Source organism: Manis javanica, chromosome 9, assembly GCF_040802235.1.
Source record: "Manis javanica isolate MJ-LG chromosome 9, MJ_LKY, whole genome shotgun sequence".
Taxonomy (NCBI): Eukaryota; Metazoa; Chordata; class Mammalia; order Pholidota; family Manidae; genus Manis; species Manis javanica.
The window spans coordinates 9943263-9962557 of NC_133164.1; the positions used below are offsets into that span (position 1 = coordinate 9943263).

General features: G+C 38.0%; 1 long non-coding RNA gene and 1 pseudogene across 1 annotated transcript in view; one reads left to right on the forward strand and one right to left on the reverse strand.

Moving 5' to 3' along the window:
- The window catches only part of LOC108402013 (uncharacterized), a 69779-nt gene that overhangs the window by 3102 nt on the left and 47382 nt on the right, over nucleotides 1-19295 (reverse strand). The gene's annotated exons all lie outside the window — the stretch shown is intronic.
- On the forward strand, nucleotides 13276-14834 carry LOC108402014 (asparagine synthetase [glutamine-hydrolyzing] pseudogene; annotated as a pseudogene).

Here is a 19295-nt window from a genome sequence, read left to right on the forward strand (position 1 = left end):
TAGTTGATAACATTGTATTGTATAACTGAAATTTTTTCACCAGAGGAAAAAAAAGAGATAGAGGGATACATATGTGAGGTGATAGATGTGTTAATTAACTAGATGGGGGGAATCTTCACAATGTGTACATGCATCAAGTCATCACACTATAAACTTGAAATATCTTACAATTTTGTATGTCATTTATACCTCCATAAAGCTGAAAATTTTAAATAAATAAAAATTTTAAAACTACTCCCCAAAATTGTCAAGATCACAAAAAACAAACTATCACAGACCAGAGATATGTCTCTAAGGAGACATGATGACTAAGTTCAATGCAGTATCCTAGATTGGATCCTGGAACTAAGAACTAAACACTACTGAAATCCACAAAGAGTGTAGAGTTTAGTTAATAATAACATACTAATGTTGTTTTCTTAGTTCAAACAAATATGCCACAGTAATGTATGATGCTAACCTTAGGGAAACTGGGTGAGGAGCGCAAGGGAACCCTCTGTATTTTGTCTTTACAAATTTCCTATAAATCTAAAAGTATTCTAGAATAAAAAGTTTATCACCATAAAAAAAAGTTACTGAAAGGTAGGTAAGTGGATATTCTGGATAAAAAAACTTCCAAGCAGAAAAAATAGCATGTACTGTAACAGTGAGTCAAGAAACCAGCAGCACGCTTTCATAAATCACCAATGGCAGGAGTTGAACAAAGGAAGTGTGTAGAGACAAAGCTGAAGGAATAGGAAAGGGCCAGATTCTGAAGAAAGTAAATACTATGCTGCAGAGTTTGGGGTTTTTGTTTGTACTCAAGGACAGAAATCACAATGCAGCAAAAAGAGGGCCACATACAGTTTGAGGCTATGTTTAGTTTTAGATGTGTGTGTGTGTGTGTGTGCGTGTGTTTGAAATTGAATCAGTTAATTATATGCAAACTATGGCAGCTTTCACCTATAATTCCAATTTTTTTACTACTCTTGAGATATCAGAAGATTTAACAGGGACTTAATGCAGGTGTTCCCACCTGAAAATATCCAAAGGCATCTCTGCCACACCATGTCCTTTACTCCTTCTCTTTAGATGCTTGTGGTTTTTAACCATGTTCTTTGGGTGGGAAACCTGAAATATCTAAATCCAGGAAGTGATATGGTTATTTGCATTTTAGAAAGTGTGTGTTTTGTGTAGTTCTAAAACTAAAGCAAAAGATGTATCCACATGGATAAATCTCACAAATATAAGACGGAGCAAAAAACAAAACAAAAAATAAAGAAAAACAAGTTGTAGAAGCATATATATGTTTTGATACCATTTTTATAAAAGCTTTAAAATATGTGAAATCATCTCCCATTCTTAAGGAACACATGCATAAGTAATAAAGGGATGAAAGAGTGTATAGGAATGCCAGTCTGTGAATCTGAGAGACAGGCTGCCCTTCATGAGGTAGGCTGCATTAGTTTCCTAGGGCTCCCATAATAAAATGCCACAGACTTAGTAGCTTAAACAACAGATATATTTTCTCACAATTCTAGAAGCTAGTCCAAGATCAGGGTGCTATCCAGTTCAGTGTCCAGTGAGAGCCCTCTTCTTGGCTTATAGACAGCTGCTTCTCATTGTGTCTCTATATGGCCTTTTCCATGCATGTGTTTGCAAGGGAGAGACCAAGAGCTCTCTAGTATCTCTTCTTATAAGGTCACTAATCTTATTAGTTTGGGGTCCCATCCTTATGACCCTGTTTAACTTTTAATTACTTCCATAAAGGCCCTATCTCCAAATAGTCACATTGGCACTTAAGGCTTCGATATATGAATTTAGCTGGGGACACATTCATCCCATAATACCATCCATGAGGGGCCACACAGAGCACACACTTCCTCCAGCAGTGAAAGTGCCTATGTACAATGTTTCTGCCCAAGGAAAGCTATTAGTGACTCTGTGACCAGCATTTTCACTGGGAGCTGGACATGTAGGTCAAACTCCAGATTCCCAGAAGGAAAACAGGTGTTGGCATAAACCACAGTTTGCAGTCTGAGAACAGTGGGCCACACTTACCAGTGGGGAACAGTGGGAAACACTCCTGAAATCCAACGAAGGACCACCAACCTTGCAAGCAGGCCCATCTAACGATGGTCACTGCAGGCTTGCCATGTTATCTCTTCCCTGCATACTTACCAATGACATCTTCAACTCTGCTTCACTGCACCCACTTCCTGAATGAAGATTGCTGAGATACACAAATGCTGGTATCAGTAATTATCTACAAATTATTTTGTTTCTAGGTTTCAGTACCATTGTCCGTCAAAGCCAATCATGGTATACCTTATGACTAAAAAGGCCCTGGAGGTTCGTCCATGTCCTTTCTGTCCAAAACATGTTCTCTCCCAAGGTAATCATTGATTATATCCTTCTAAATTAATTGTGTATACTTCAAGAGAGGATCCCACCCTCTTCTGTCCCCAGAGTGCTGATTAACATAGTAGGCAAGCTCTTCAGTCTTATTACCATAGCAGAGACAGCTTGGCAACCACCTTAATCCAACAATGGGGGTGAAAATACTTTAAAGCAGTCAAGAATGTTTCTAGCACATATCCTACCTGCCTGTAACAAGATCCCAGCCAAACTCTAAAGATAAAAAGGATAGAACCAAAGCTTCTTTGAGTACCTCCAAACGGATTGTATGAAATCGCCCCAACAATAGGATATGAATGTGTTTGGTAGTTGTATGTTTACCAGAAATTTTCTCTTTTCAGAAATCCACAGCTTTAATGGTAGTATAACGTTTCCCACCTAAGAAATCTTGAACTCTCTCTGGGGGCAGAAGCATTCATTTCATTGGGATCTTTATTAAGGAGCTTTGTAAAGCTCCATACCTCACTGCCCAGATCACCCTCAATCCTCAGGGGACATAGAAGGACAAATAGAATGCTCATCTCTAGTTAAACGTTTAGGAACTTGTGCTTGGCCTGAACCGTTGCCTTTTGTCTTGATGACATTGAAGTCAGCTCCATGGGCTCTCAACCTATTACCCGATAGTTAGGCATCTTAATCTGCCCCCAATTATAGACTCTTCCTCATTACAGGCTAATTTTGCCTAATATTGCAGATGACTCATGTGATAGACTCAGTTTTTTATTTTTTTTCATTATGGTAAATTACACTTAAGATTTACCATTTTAACCATTTTGAACCATTTTTAAGTGTACAGCTCAGTGGTCTAAGTACATTGACACTGTTAGACAACCACCGCCAGTGGCCATCTCCAAAACTCTTTTCACCTTGCAAAACAAACTCTGTACCCATTAAACACTAAACCCCTATTTTCCCCTCCTCCAGCCCCAGGCAACCACCAATTCTACTCCCGGTCTCTATGAATGTGACTACTCAACATACTTTATGTAAGGGGAATCAGTGCACAGTTTTACCAACAGATAAGCAGCTTTTCCAGAACAACCCTATTCACTATTTAAGAACCAAAGGCTTCATCTTCCGAAAGAGACATCAGAAAAAGACTGCCCTTGACCTCAATGGAAAGGACCTTACAGGCACTAGTCACAACTAAAACACCAGTTTAAACTCTAAGGTGTTGATCGTTGCATCCTTCTCTGTTAATGAAGGAGAAATAAGCCCCGCTTGAGTCAGGAAGACTGTTCCTGCCAGAGGTCTCAACCTGAGAATTCTTAGGAATCCTCCAGGAGAGAAAACTGCAGGAAAACAGCTTCCACTCAAGACCAAACTAATGACAGTGTGAACAAGACAGTCACAGACCCATGGAACATGCAAGGACAGGGAGCTGATGCTGTACATTGTCACATTTCAACCTGTATCCATGTTTTCTTAATTTTCTTAGATATTTTCCTTCACCTTTTTTGGTTCAAGGTCCTAGATTGTTCACAAACAACTTGTTACTTGTTAACTATGGCACCTATAAGCAATTGTTCACTGGAGCCAGATAGAACCAGCTTATGAGAATCAATTGTTAAATTGTTAGGAATCTTGACAGACAGTCGTTAAATCCTTGGTAGCTTGAAATCAGCCTGTGGAAATCTTTACACAATGGAAATCAGAAAACACTACAAATCAGAGCCTTCTCCACACCCATTCTCCAAGAGAATCTGTTATTAAACATTTACCAGCACACTCCTGCCTAAAAGGTACCTATCCTTAATATTGCCCTTTGCATCCTTAGTCACTGCCCAATACTGGCTACAATTTGCTTATGATATGGCTAAAATATACAGTTAAAACAATTGTTGAGCTTGAATTCACTTTCCTTTAGAGGCCACCCCACTTCCCTTGTTACTAGTTTCTAGGTACCAGTTTCCTAAGTAATTGGACTAACCACGAGCAACCTTTTAAATGGCAAAAACCTCAATAAATCAGACAACCAGAAATCTGAAATTCCTTACCACATTGTACTAAAAGGAAGATTCCCATTTCTCCTTGTGGCCCTTTCATTGGTGCTAGTTTTTGTGACTAAATTTGCATAGCAATGGAGCTTTCAAAAGAAGTACGACACAGAGGGCACACATTCAGAGGTTATCTTACCTTTACAAACCTTATAAAACTGGTGTACAAATTACCAACAGCATTCTTCAATAAACTGGAACAAATAGTTCTAAAATTCTTATGGAACCACCAAAGACCCCGAATAGCCAAAACAATCCTGAGAAGGAAGAATAAAGTGGGAGGGATCTCGCTCCCCAACTTCAAGCTCTACTACAAAGCCACAGTAATCAAGACAATTTGGTACTGGCACAAGAACAGAGCCACAGACCAGTGGAACAGAATAGAGTCTCCAAACATTAACTCAAACATATACAGTCAATTAATATACGATAAAGGAACCATGGACATACAATGGGGAAATGACAGCCTCTTCAACAGCTGGTGTTGGCAAAACTGGACAGCTACATGTTAAGAGAATGAAACTGGATCACGGTCTAACCCCATACACAAAAGTAAATTCGAAATGGATCAAAGACCTGAATGTAAGCCATGAAACCATAAAACTCTTAGAAAAAAACATAGGCAAAAATCTCTTGGACATAAACATGAGCAACTTCTTCATAAACATATCTCCCCAGGCAAGGGAAACAAAAGCAAAAATGGACAAGTGGGACTATATCAAGCTGAAAAGCTTCTGTACAGCAAAGGACACCACCAATAGAACAAAAAAGGCATCCTACAGTATGGGAGAATATATTCGTAAATGACAGATCCAATAAAGGGCTGACATCCAAAATATATAAAGAGCTCGTGCACCTCAACAAACAAAAAGCAAACAATCCAATTAAAAAATGGGCAGAGGAGCCGAACAGACAGTTCTCCAAAGAAGAAATTCAGATGGCCAACAGACACATGAAAAGATGCTCCACATCGCTAGTCATCAGAGAAATGCAAATTAAAACCACAATGAGATATCACCTCACACCAGTAAGGATCGCCACCATCCAAGACAAACAACAACAAATGCTGGCAAGGTTGCAGAGAATGGGGAACCCTCCTTCACTGCTGGTGGGAATGTAAATTAGTTCAACCATTGTGGAAAGCAGTATGGAAGTTCCTCAAAAAACCCAAAATAGAAATACCACTTAACCCAGGAATTCCACTTCTAGGAATTTACCCTAAGAATGCAGCAGCTCAATTTGAAAAAGACAGATGCATCCCTGTGTTTATCGCAGCACTATTTACAATAGCCAAGAAATGGAAGCAACCTAAGTGTCCATCAGTAGGTGAATGGATAAAGAAGATGTGGTACATATACACAATGGAATATTATTCAGCCATCAGAACAAAACAAATCCTACCATTTGCAACAACATGGATGGAGCTAGAGGGTATTATGCTCAATGAAATAAGCCAGGCAGAGAAAGACAAGTACCAGATGATTTCACTCATCTGCGGAGTATAAGAACAAAGGAAAAACTGAAGGAACAAAACAGCAGCAGACTCACAGAACCCAAGAATGGATGGACTAACAGTTACCAAAGGGAAAGGGACTGGGGAGGATGGGTGGGAAGGGAGGGAGAAGGTGGGGAAAGAAGAAAGGGGGCCTTACGATTAGCATGTATAATGTGGTGGTGGGGGCCACGGGGAAGGCTGTGCAGCACAGAGAAGTAGTGATTTTACAGCATCTCACTATGCTGATGGACAGTGACTAATAGGGTATGTGGTGGGGGGACTTGGTGAAGGGGGGAGTCTAGTAAACATAATGTTCCTCATGTAATTGTAGATTAATGATACCAAAATAAAAAAATTAATAAATAGAATAAAATAAAAAACTGGTGTACAACTATGGCCCACCCCAAGCTCTTCTGCTTTAGATCTAGCTCATGATTTTTCTACTATAAATTCAGTCACTGGTGTGGGACCAATTTTGATGAGTGACACCATCATTCAAGATCTCACAGGACATTTATTTCCCACTAAAATTAGGGGCTGAGAACTAGCTGTCAGTTCCTTTCACAACAGCATTTAACTCCAAAGCACGACGACTTCTGTTAGAGGGAGATGGGAAGATACAGAGCATTTCTCAGTCTTGTCTGGGAAAGGCATGCCCACTCACTGATTATTAGAACATGACTGGGAAACTCACCACTGGCGCTCAAGGTTTAATTCCTGCCATTAGAAAATGAACGTCCCCACACATGTGGCATGATGTCAGTTGTTCATTCTAGGCACAAGGTGCCCTCACTCTAAGCACTCACTCCTTGTGGTGGGCACTTAGTATTGTGGCTACATTTCAAGCAGGGCTGCTTTTTAGTATGGGGAACTGCAGGTGTTGAACGGTGGTGGTGCAAACTCTTGGATAAATGCTAGGCTCCATTCCACTGTAATTACACGTGTAATTAACCACTGTAATTACATGTGTAATTATTTACTTAATACATGTATCTCCTGTAAATATATAAACATATGTATATCGTATATTTGTAAATACATATGTATATATAATATATGTATCATGACTTTATTTTGATAGTTCCAATTCAAAGTTAACACAGTGCTTTTTTCCTTATCTTCTTAACTTGGAAATCTTGGTTTCTAGTAATATTAGTATTTATTTATTTATTTTATAATATGCAAAAGTATATTTCTTTTATAATATTTTTAATATACATGAGTACAAGGACAATATTAATAACAATATATTTATTGAATGCAGTTAAAAATATCTTTGCAGTTTTATTTGTCCTTAGAGTTTATGTGTGGAAGATGTCACAGTGTTTCATGTTCTCAAGTAACTTCAAGTAATTATTTTCTCAGTGTGATTAGGTTCTATATTCAATTCCATTCATTTGTTTCTGTTCATGTTCAATTTTAGGATTTTTTTTCCTTATTTTCCTTAATTTTATTTTTTTAATATTTAAATCACTTACAAAATTCAGAAGTCAAAACTGTAAAAAGGATACTCAGAGGATTAAATTCTTGCTCCCACCCTGATTCCTTATACCCATTCTACCAGCCTGTATATGTGACCATTTCCATTTTTAAAAAGATCTTGTTTATTCTTCCTATTTTTTCACAAAAATAAGAACATACACATATGTGCAAGTATATATAAATGTGTTTATGTATGGCTATGCCCCAGTTTATCCACCCAGTCTTCTACTGATGGAAACCTGGCTTTGCTGTCAAGCTTCTCCTATCACAAAGTTTCACAGTGCACGGAGAGCGTATATCTTATTTTGAATTTGTGGAGGTATATCTTCAGCTAGGTTCCTAGAAGGATGACTGAGGCAAAGCATAAATGCTCCCATAATTTTGTTAAATACTGACAAATTTTCTCTCCAGAGGGGTTCTGCTATTCTGCAATCCCACCTACAATGGGTAAGAATAGCCCATTTCTCCCCAGGCTTGCCAACAGAGTGTGTTGTCAAGCTTTTGGACTTGTGCCAAGCAAAAAGTGGGAAGGGTGTGAGATTTACCTTCCTTGCATGCTAACAAGCTAGCCTTTATGGTTGCTGCAAAAAGATGGTAGACTTTTAGGTCAGAAACAAGAGAATCTATTATTTATGGCATAGCAGGAGCCTGGGCTTTATGTTGGCATCAGCTCACATTGCCTCCTGATTCCCATGGGGATGACAAGGAGTGGCCCAGGTGGGTCTGTGTGACAGAGGATCACTGAGCTTGGGAAGCCCCGAGTCCATAAGAGGCTGCTCAAAAAGAAGCCTGCCCAATCTTTACTCCAAAGGAAAATATTCCCTTTATTATCCTGGTTAGAGAACAGATCTGCTCTGTCACAGAGGGATATGCTGTTTTTGTCCCTCTCAGGCTGTTTGCTATGCCACATCCTTGAATAGATAGTTGAGAACAAAAGCTGTCACAAGATGTGTAAAAACACATGGAGACTGTCTCCCAACACTACCAATATATGTACAGTATTTCAATATATTTTAATTTGTATTTCTTTTATGAGGAGTGATGCTCAGTATTTTTTCAAATATTTGCATCTCCCTTTCATCCTCTGTGAACTATCTCTTAACATTTCTGGCCTTTTTCCTACTGGGTTTTTATCTTAACTTTGGTTAACAGCTTTATTATGATATAATTTAAATGCCATAAAGTGCACCCATTTAAAGTGTATAATTCAATGATCAGTGTATTTACAGACTGCAACCATCACCACAATACAATTTTGGAACATTTTTAATACCCCCAAAAGAAACCTCATAGCCATTAGCAGTCACCCCTCATTCCTAACCCCCACACCTACCCCACCCAGCTGTAGGTGACCACTGTCTTTACTGTTATCTATAGATTTGCCTATTCAGGATATTTTATGTAAATGGTATCTCACAGTATGTGATCTTTTGTGACTAGCTTCTCTTGCTTAGCATAATATTTCTGAGGTTCACCCATGTTTTAGCATCTATTAACACTTTTCTTTATTTTTTTAATATCTGTAATAGATATTATAGACGGCTAGATGGAAAAACCAATGGAAATAGTTCTAAGTACGTAAGAAAATTTAGCATATGACAAAGGTTGCATTTTAAATCATTGAAGGAAAAGATTAAGCTTTAAAAAAATGGTGTTAGCATGACTGGAGAGTTTAAATATCTATAATAGAAATCAGTTATTTGTGTAATTTAAGCTGCAAATATTTTCTCCCAGATTTTCAACTGTCTTTTGACTTTGTTTTGCCAAGCAAAATTTTGTATCTATCTTTCCACATGTATGTATATGTAGATAGATACATTAGATATTAGATAGGTATTAGATAAACAGATAGAGATATATTTGAATGTATCAATCATTCTCTGTGACTTCTGGAATTTGAATTATAATAGAAAGGCTTACTACCTCATGTCCAGGTTATAAGAAATGAACGTGTTTTTTTCTTGAACTTATGTTTTTATTTTTTTACATTAAAATAATGGGTCTACTTAGAGTATATTTTAATGTAAACTAAGGGACATAAATCCAAATATAACTATTTTTTCAAATAACTCTCCAGTCGTGCTAACACCATTTTTTAAAGCTTAATCTTTTCCCTCAATGATTTAAAATGCTACCTTTGTCATATGCTAAATTTTCTTATGTACTTAGAACTATTTCCATTGGTTTTTCCATCTATCCAGGCATCAACACCCCACACTGTTTTTTTTTCTTTTTTTGTTATGAAGTTTAATATTCTTTTTTTTTTTGTAGATAATTATTTTTTATTGAAGGGTAGTTGACACACAGTATTACATTAGTTTCAGGTGTACAGCACAGTGATTCAACATTTATATAGATGATAATTCTAGGTACCAGCTATCACCATACAAAGTTGTTACAATATTTTGACTATATTCCTTATGCTATACATTACATCCCAGTTACTTATTTATTTTACAATTGGAAGTGTGTACTTTTTTTTTTTTTGTGAGGGCATCTCTCCTATTTATTGATCAAATGGTTGTTAACAACAATAAAATTCTGTATAGGGGAGTCAATGCTCAATGCACAATCATTAATCCACCCCAAGCCTAATTCTCGTCAGTCTCCAATGTTCGGAAGCATAACGAACAAGTTCTTACATGGAGAACAAATTCTTGCATAGTGAATAAGTTACATGGTGAACAGTACAAGGGCAGTCATCCCAGAAACTTTCGGTTTTGATCATGCATTATGAACTATAAACAATCAGTCCAAATATGAATATTCGTTTGATTTTTATACTTGATTTATATGCCCCACACTGTTTTAATAATAGGGTCTTTATAGTAACTTCTAATATGTGGTAAGGCCTTTCCACTCTTACTATTCTTCCCTTTGAAGACGTTCATGGGTATTCTTGCTTATTTATTTTTCCATATGAAGTGTAGGATCCAGTGCCAGGAAATATTTTGCTGGCATCTTTTTGGGGAGTAACATTAAATGTATATGTTAACCTGTGGAGACCTGATATATTTATAATATTGATTGGTCTTATACAAGAACAAGAATATGTTTCTGTTTAATCCTACTTCTGTGATTTTTCAGGACTATTTCACAATCTTCCTCATATAGGCTTTGTGTGTCCTCACTAAAAGCACCACCCTCTATGTGACTAAGTCAACTGACCATGACTAAGCATATTCGCAAGTCTTCTCTTTGAGGAGAAGTGAGGAAGAGGGATGACAGAGGGGTAAACAGAAGAGCAAACATCCTCTATGTTCTATTTTCCTTTATTGCTGTCCGATGAACTGCACCAGATGTTGCCTTTGTGTATGTTGCTAGCTATCAAAGTGCTCATTGCAGCACTGTCTTTACTAAGATTTACTGGACAATGTGAGCAAAATGTGAGATGGGAAATGAACTAGAGTAACTTTAAAGACCTAGTGTATAATAGGGCTTTGGAGTCATTTCATTTTCTACTCAATTCAAAGACTTCTCAAGGGACATGTCATCTGCCCAGTGAGCTGATTCCAGGGCTCAGAGGAGAAACAACAGCCATCAGAAAAGTGGTTTCCTGCTGGTGAAAGCAGGACTTCCCTGATACTCTTAGATCTCTCTCCTGTGAGAGACAGCAGTACTCCAGGTTAAATCTGGGCTTGCTTTAAAACCTAATGGAGTAACAGAAGTATATGAAATAAGGAAGCTTAGGAGGAAAGAAAAATACCTATTTCTTTCTTCAAATCCTTCCAGCTCCTCTTGAGCTCAGAGAACAGAGGTTTTTAATGTAGGACCAACAGCAATTTTGTGATAATGATGTTCAGCTCTCTCTCTGCTGGCACCATCCTCTCAGCCTCTTCTGGGACCCTCAAGTTACATGCAGTTGGCAAAATAAAAGGCTTCCTTCCCAATAATTCATAATCACAATATAAGCTGGTCACGGGATGGTAGTACAACATGGAGAATATAGTTAATGATTCTGTAACACCTATCTATGTTGACAGATAGTAACCACACTAGAAGGGGTGAGGATTTAACAATATGGGCAACTGTTAAACCACTGTGTTGTACATTTGAAACCAATATAGGATTGTTTATCAAGGATACTTAATTTAAAAAATTAAATAAAAGGCCTCCTCTTCCAAAAGGTTTCCCATGCTTTGAATCTTTGTCATAGCCCTATTCCCTCTTGAAATGTTCTAAATCATCTATACAATAGGGTACTATGCACTGTAAAAAAGAAAGGGGGAAATACATACAACAGTGGGGTGATTGCCAGGATATACTGTAAGCAAAAAATCAAAGTAGAGAAAAGTAAGTGTAGTTTTCTAGCATTTACCTAAGAAAAGGGGACAACAAATATACAGATGAGCTTCTATTAAAAATGACAATGGGTAAGGGAAACAAAAGCAAAAATGAACAAATGGGACTATATCAAGCTGAAAAGCTTCTGTACAGCAAAGGACACCATCAATAGAACAAAAAGGTATCCTACAGTATGGGAGAATATATTCATAAATGACAGATCCGATAAAGGGTTGACATCCAAAATACATAAAGAGCTCATGCACCTTAACAGACAAAAAGCAAATAATCCAATTAAAAAATGGGCAGAGGAGCTGAACAAACAGTTCTCCAAAGAAGAAATTCAGATGGCCAACAGGCACATGAAAAGATGCTCCACATTGCTACCCATCAGAGAAATGCAAATTAAAACCACAATGAGATACCACCTCACACCAGTAAGAATCGTCACCATCCAAAAGACAAACAACAACAAATGTTGGCGAGGTTGTGGAGAATGGGGAACCCTCCTACACTGCTGGTGGGAATGTAAACTAGTTCAACCATTGTGGAAAGCAGTATAGAGGTTCCTCAAAAGACCCAAAATAGAAATACCATTTGACCCAGAAATTTCACTTCTAGGAATTTACCCTAAGAATGCAGCACTCCAGTTTGAAAAAGACAGATGCATCCCTATGTTTATCGCAGCACTGTTTACAATAGCCAAGAAATGGAAGTAACCTAAATGTCCTTCAGTAGATTAATGGATAAAGAAGATGTGGTACATATATATATAATATATGTACCACAATATTATGTGGTACATAATAATGGAATTATTCAGCCATAAGAAGAAAACAAATCCTACCATTTGCAACAACATGGATGGAGCTAGAGGGTATTATGCTCAGTGAAATAAGCCAGGCAGAGAAAGACAAGTACCAAATGATTTCACTCATATGTGGAGTATAAGAACAAAGAAAAAACTGAAGGAACAAAACAGCAGCAGAATCAGAGAACCCAAGAATGGACTAACAGTTACCAAAGTGAAAGGGACTGGGAAGGAGGGGTGGGAAGGGAGGGATAAGGGAGGGAAAAAAAGAAAGAGGCATTATGATTAGCATGTGTAATGTCGGGGGGGCATGGGGAGGGCTGTGCAACACAGAAAAGACAAATAGTGATTCTACAGCATCTTACTACGCTGATGGACAGTGACTGTAATGGGGTTTGTCGGGGGGCTTGGTGATGGGGGGAGTCTAGTAAACATAATGTTCCTCATGTAATTGTAGATTAATGATACCAAAAAAAAAAAAATAACAATGGAGATTCTCAGTAGGCCTTACTTCCACTCCTCCTGCAAGCCTGCTCACACCCACAGAGCCTGTAGCTCCATTACACCCTGTGTGGCATCTGGGCGCTTTCTGGCATGATCATTCTTTCTCTGATCAGAGTCTGAGTCATATGAAGGTTGCACACATCCAGATGCATTTCATCTTCAGAATGGCAATGGATACACTAATTGCTGCTTTGGACTTCACTGGCTGGCAGTGGTCAACTAGCTGTTTGGAATGTAGCCAATTCAAGCAAAGAAATATCCTTATTCATGGGTGTTACAATGGTGAAATCTATAACCACAGGGAAATGAAAAGCTATTTTGAATTTGATTAGCAGTCCAAACTGGATGGTGAGATAATGCTTCATCTTTATGACAAAGGAAGAACTGAGCAAACAATTTGTATGTTGGATGGTGGGGGTGGGTTGGGGACTATTTATTTTATTGGAAACCACCAATAAGAAAGTCAGACCTTTGTTTAAAGCCATGATAGAAGATGGAGTTTTGGCTCTAAGTTCAGAAGCTAAAGGTCTGGTGGACTTGAAGCTCACCTTGAGTCCTTTTCTTCCAGGACACTATAAAGTTTTGGAGTTAAGCCAAATGGCAAAATTGCATCCGTGGAAATGCTTAATTACCATCAATGTAGTGATGGACGTCTGCATACCCTCTCTAACAATATAGACAACCATTCCAAGGTTTTGAGGTAGAAATTGTGAAGAGTCAGTGAGGAGAACTGGAGATAGAAAGTATGGACAACTCTTCCAAGGACTTTGCTACTAAGGAGAGAGAACTAGAAGATGAGAGACATTATAGCATGTGTGGGTATGCATATGAGAACGATATGCATATGCAATGAGAAGAGAGGTAAAAAACTGATGGTACAAAAGACAGGGGGAACAATCCTTAAAACTGAAACACAACAAGGTATCAGTGCTGAGATTCCATTGGCATAAAGTAATTTATGTTTGGTGAAGTAGATTTATTCATCTTGGTTTTTTTTTCTTCTTCGTATACATGTATACTTCTGGTTCCTTTTGACAATGCTATTAAGAAAAATTTGATGACAGATAGAAAGACTGGATGTCTTTAATCAGGGGGCTTGGGTTCCAGCTTGGTTACTGTCACCTGTTGAAGCAGCTATAGGAGGCTCTAGTATGCTCTCCAGACATTTGCAACGGGCACGGAAGACAGTTCCAATTTACTGGCTTTTAGAAAGATGGCAAATGAAATTGGGAGTGAACATCATGAAGTCCTTTTTAACTCTAAGTAAAGGCATTTCAGGTCCTGGATAAAGTCTTATTTTCCTTGGAAACTTACAATGTTATAACAGTTCATGCTTCAGGAGATATGCATTTAATTTCCAAGTACATTTGGAGGAACACAGATACCATGGTGATCTTCTGTGGAAAAGGTTGAGATGAACTTACATGGGTTACACATATTTTCACAAAAACAACTTCTAAAAAGCCAACAAGGTAAGTGAGGACTTCTGAAGGAACTCTGATGTTCTCTGTGCAAATCAAACCACTGCTGCTCACAGACCTGAACTGAGAGGCCCGTTCTTGTATCTTCACTTTTCTTTCTATTACTTTTCTCTGCCACCAGAAATGAGAATTCCAAAGGATGGGATAGAAAAATATCTCCTTAAAGATGTTTTTATCTTTAAAACTAGTAGATTTTTAAAATCTAAAGAGATTCTCTGGTGGCCAAAAGAAACCTTCAGTGAAGGGATAACCTCAGTTAAGAATTTCTAGCTTCGGGTTTTATAGGAATATAATGAACATTGGTTGATAATGCAGTAACAGCAACTGCAGGATAAGAATTGCCCATCAGTACTCCTAAAACTAAAGAAGGCAACTGCTACTAGCAGCTCTCTGAATGCCAGTACATACCCAGACCAGGCTGACCAGCTGACCAGTTACTGAAAGCCCAAGTGGTTCAATGCCCCTTACCCTTGTGCCTGGCACTCTAAGATACAGACTGAAAGGTAGTGGTTCTTCTTGTGAAGGGCAGCAGGACTTGGTGGAGACGGAGGGGGAGCAATGACAAGCAACCACATAGACCTACTTGGGAATGAAAAACATAAAAATCTCAAATCTAAAGAACAAAGGAAAAATAAATCAAAGCTCATTTTTCCCCCAAGAGTGAGATATCAAAGAGTAGAGTCTCCAGCACAGACATCAATTTAAAAGTGAGATACTACTGAAGATTCATGAAATTCAAAGACTCTATGAGTAGATTTGTTAATTTCTGATCAATTGACCTAAGTTTCATTGATAAAGCATAAGGAGATAATCCATACTTACCTGTCAGCACAGAGTTATCTCAGCAGGGTCTAGTAAGCCACAGAACAATTCTTTTTTAAGTATATTACAGAAGATAGTGGTGATGGTGATATTGTTTTTAACCCTCCCAAACCCACCCAGACAAACAGGGTAACAAAACTAAAGTTTTAAACAACAGCTACAACAAAACTAAGTGACAAGCTATGTCCACACACATCAGAACAGAAATGGATAGGGAAACCACCCCACAACACAGGAAGCCCCAAGATCTGCATAATATCAGCATGTTCAGAGCAAGGCAGATGGAAGTAAAGGTATCTGATAAACTTGAGAAAATGAAAATAGCAAAAATTAGCAACAGTACAGAATCAAGGCTCACACCAAGATGAAACTGTAAGGAGTAGAATCCAAATTGACCAGTGCAGGCACATGGGTGCAAAGGTAAAACAAGGTCCAGATAAAAAGTGAACCCAAGAGATCTCAGAAAGTACAACGCCATATTTTTTAACACTTTGGAAAACAATAGAAAAGAGAGCTTTTAACAATGAAAAGCTTAAAAAGGTATCCAGCTTTCTCCTCCCACCTAGAAGTTTGGGCAAACTAATTTTTACATGAAAATGAGTAACAAAAAGGAAAGCAGTCAAATCTCAAAGTTAAATGAAGGGAAAGGTGTTAGGATTACATCAGTAACATCCCTAAATACGATGAAAATAAAGTTTAAAACATGTCCACAAAACAGATGAAAACCACAAACTAATACTTCAAAATGAGCTAAAATAAATTAATGAAATAGTAGAAGATTTGAGAGAACAACAGACATAAAAACTAGAACTAAAGAATGAAATGTAGAATTCAGGAAAGAATAGCAAATCTATCAAAATTAATTTTAGGAATGAAGGTTACATTAGAAGTCGCACAAAAGCAAGTACAAAAAAAAGACTATTTAGAAATAGAAGGTGAAATAAGAAATTTTAAATAAAAAAGAAATTGGGAGTGATTAAAAAAGACTTGAGAGAAAGTGGCAGATAAGATGGTCTAAAGGGAGATCCCCCAGAGAACTAAAAAAATAAATAATACATACTAAACCTATACTTTAATAAAACTTCCCTATAGAGAAAAAATATCCTGAAGTTATACAGGCATATCTCAGAGATAGGGCAGCTCCAGTTCCAGACCACTGCCGTAAAGTGAATACTGCAATAAAGCAAGTCAAATGAATTTCTGGGTTTCCTACTGCATATAAAAGTTGTGTTTAAACTGTAGTCTATTAAGTGTGCAATAGCATTATTGCTGTAAAACAATATACATATCCTGATGATAACACATTTTATTGCTAAAGGATGCTAACCATCATTTAAGCTTGTAGTGAGCAGTAATATTTTTGTTGGTATAGTGTCTTGCCTGGATGGTGATGGCTGCTGCCCGATCAGGCTGGTGGTTGCTGAAGGTTAGGGAGGCTGTGGCAATTTCTTAAAGACAGTGAAGTTTGTCTTACTTATGAATAAAATAAACAATGAAGTATGGTATATCAATAGACTCTTCCTTTCATGAATGATTTTTCTGTAGCATCATTGTGATTTGATAGCATTTTACCCACAGTAGAACTTCTTTCAAAATTAGAGTCAATCCTCTCAAACCCTGCAGCAGCTTTATCAACTAAGTCATTGTAATATTCTTAATTTTTTGTTGTCATCTCAACAATCTTCACAGCATCTTCACCAGGAGTAGATTCTATCTCAAGAAACCACTTACTTTGCTCATCTATAAAAGGTAACTCCTCATCCATGCAAGTTTTATCATGAGACTGCAGCAACTGTCACATCTTCAGGCCCCACTTCTGATTCTAGTTATCTTGTCATTGCTACCACATCTGCAATTATTTCCTCCACTGAAGTCTTAAACTATTCAAAGGCATCCACGAGGGTTAGAATCAACTCCTTCTAAACTCTTGTTAATGATGACATTTTGACCTCTTTCCATGAATCACAAATGTCCTTAATGACATCTGGAATGGTAAATCCTTTCCAGAAGGTTTTCAATTTACTTCGCCCAGATTCCTCAGAGGAATCACTACCTATGGCAGCTAAAGCCTTACAAAATGTATTTTTAAATAATAAGACTTGAAATTTGAAATTACTCCTTGATCCATGGGCTACAGAATGGATGTTGTGTTAGCATGCATGAAAACAACAATGAATCTCATTGTCCACCTCCATCATAGTGCCTGGGTGATCGGGTGCATTGTCAATGAGCAATAATATTTTGAAAGGAATCATTTTTTTCTGAGCAATAGGTCTCAACAGTGGGCTTAAAATATTCAGTAAACCACATTATAAATAGTTGTGCTTTCATCGAAGCTTTGTTGTTTTACAGAGTAAACGCAGAGTAGACTTAGCATAATTCTTAAGGGTCCTGGGATTTGGAACAGTAAATGAGCATTAACTTCAACTTAAAGTCACCAGCTGCATTAGCCCCAAAACAAGAGTCAGCCTGTCCTTTCAAGCTTTGAAGCCAGGCATTGACTTCTCCTCTCTAGCCATGCAAGTCCTCAATGGCATCTTCTTCCAATAAAAGGCTTTTTTGTCTACATGAAAAATCTGCTGTTTAGTGGAGCCACCTTCATAATTATCTCAGCCAGATCTTCTGGATAACTTGCTGCAGCTTCTGCATCAGCACCTGCTGCTTCTCCTGCACTTTCATGTTATGGAGATGCTTCTTTCCTCGAACCTCATGAACCAACCTCTGCTAGCTTCCAACATTTCTTCTGCAGCTTCCTCACCTCTTTCAGGCTTCCTAGAATTGAGGTGACTTAGGTCCTTGCTCTGGATTACATTTTGACTTTAGGGCATGTTGTGGCTGGGCTGATCTCCTATCCAGACCACTCCAACTTTCTGCATTTCGGCAGTAAGCCTGCTCCCTTTCTTACCACTCGTGTGGTCACTGGAGGAGCTCCCTTACTGTCCTTCAAGGACTTTCTCTTTGCATTCACAGCTTGCCTAACTGTCTGGAGCAGGAGGCCTAGCTTTTGGCCTGTCTTGGCTTTCGGCATGCCTTCCTCACTGAGCTTAATCATGTCTAGCTTTTGATTTAAAGTGAGTGAAGTGACTCTTCTTTCACTTAAACACATAGAAGCCATCTTAGAGTTATTAACTGTCCTGATGTCAATATTGTTGAATCTCAGAGAAAAGGGAGGCCTAAGAAGAGGGAGAGAGGGGAACGACTGACTGGTGGAGCAGTCAGAACATTTATCAAGTTTGCTATCTTAAATGGGTGCAGTTTGTGGCATCCCCAAACAATTGTAATAGTAACATCAAAGATCACTGATCACAGATCACCATAACAAATAAATAATGAAAAAGTGAAATATTGTGAGAATCACCAAAATGTGACACAGAGATGTGAAGTGATGAAATACTGTTGCAAAAATGGTGCCAATAGACTTGCTTGACACAGGGTTGCTACAAACCTTCAATTTGTAAAAAATTCAGTATCTGCAAAGGGTGATAAAGCAAAGCACAATAAAAGAGGTCTGCCTGTATAGTGAAAGCATACACTGACTAACAAAATTAGTTCAGCACAACCAACTCCAAGACATCGTCTACAAAACTTCTAAATATATTAAAATATATATATAATAAGCACCTAGGTAAAAATATCATGTCTGAGGTTTATTTCATAACAATCTGGAGTTGGAGACAGTGGATGGGAGGATAATTAAAGCAAGACTGAGGACCATGAGTTGACAATTATCAAAGCTGGATAGAAAGTGAAGGTTCACTGTTCTATTCTGTATACTTTTGTGTATGTTTTAGGTTTTCATGGAGCATGAAAGAACTGTTGGTATACACAACAGGAAATGAACCTCACAAGTACTGGGCTGAATAAAGGGGAGACACAGAAGCAAGCATACAGTGTGGTCCCATTTCTATTGAGTTTAAAACAGGCAAAACAAATTTATGTCAGAAGTCAGGATAGCAGTTCCCCTTGGGGGAATAATAACTGAGAGGTAGCCAGGGGGGCTTCTGCTGTGCTGGAAATATCCT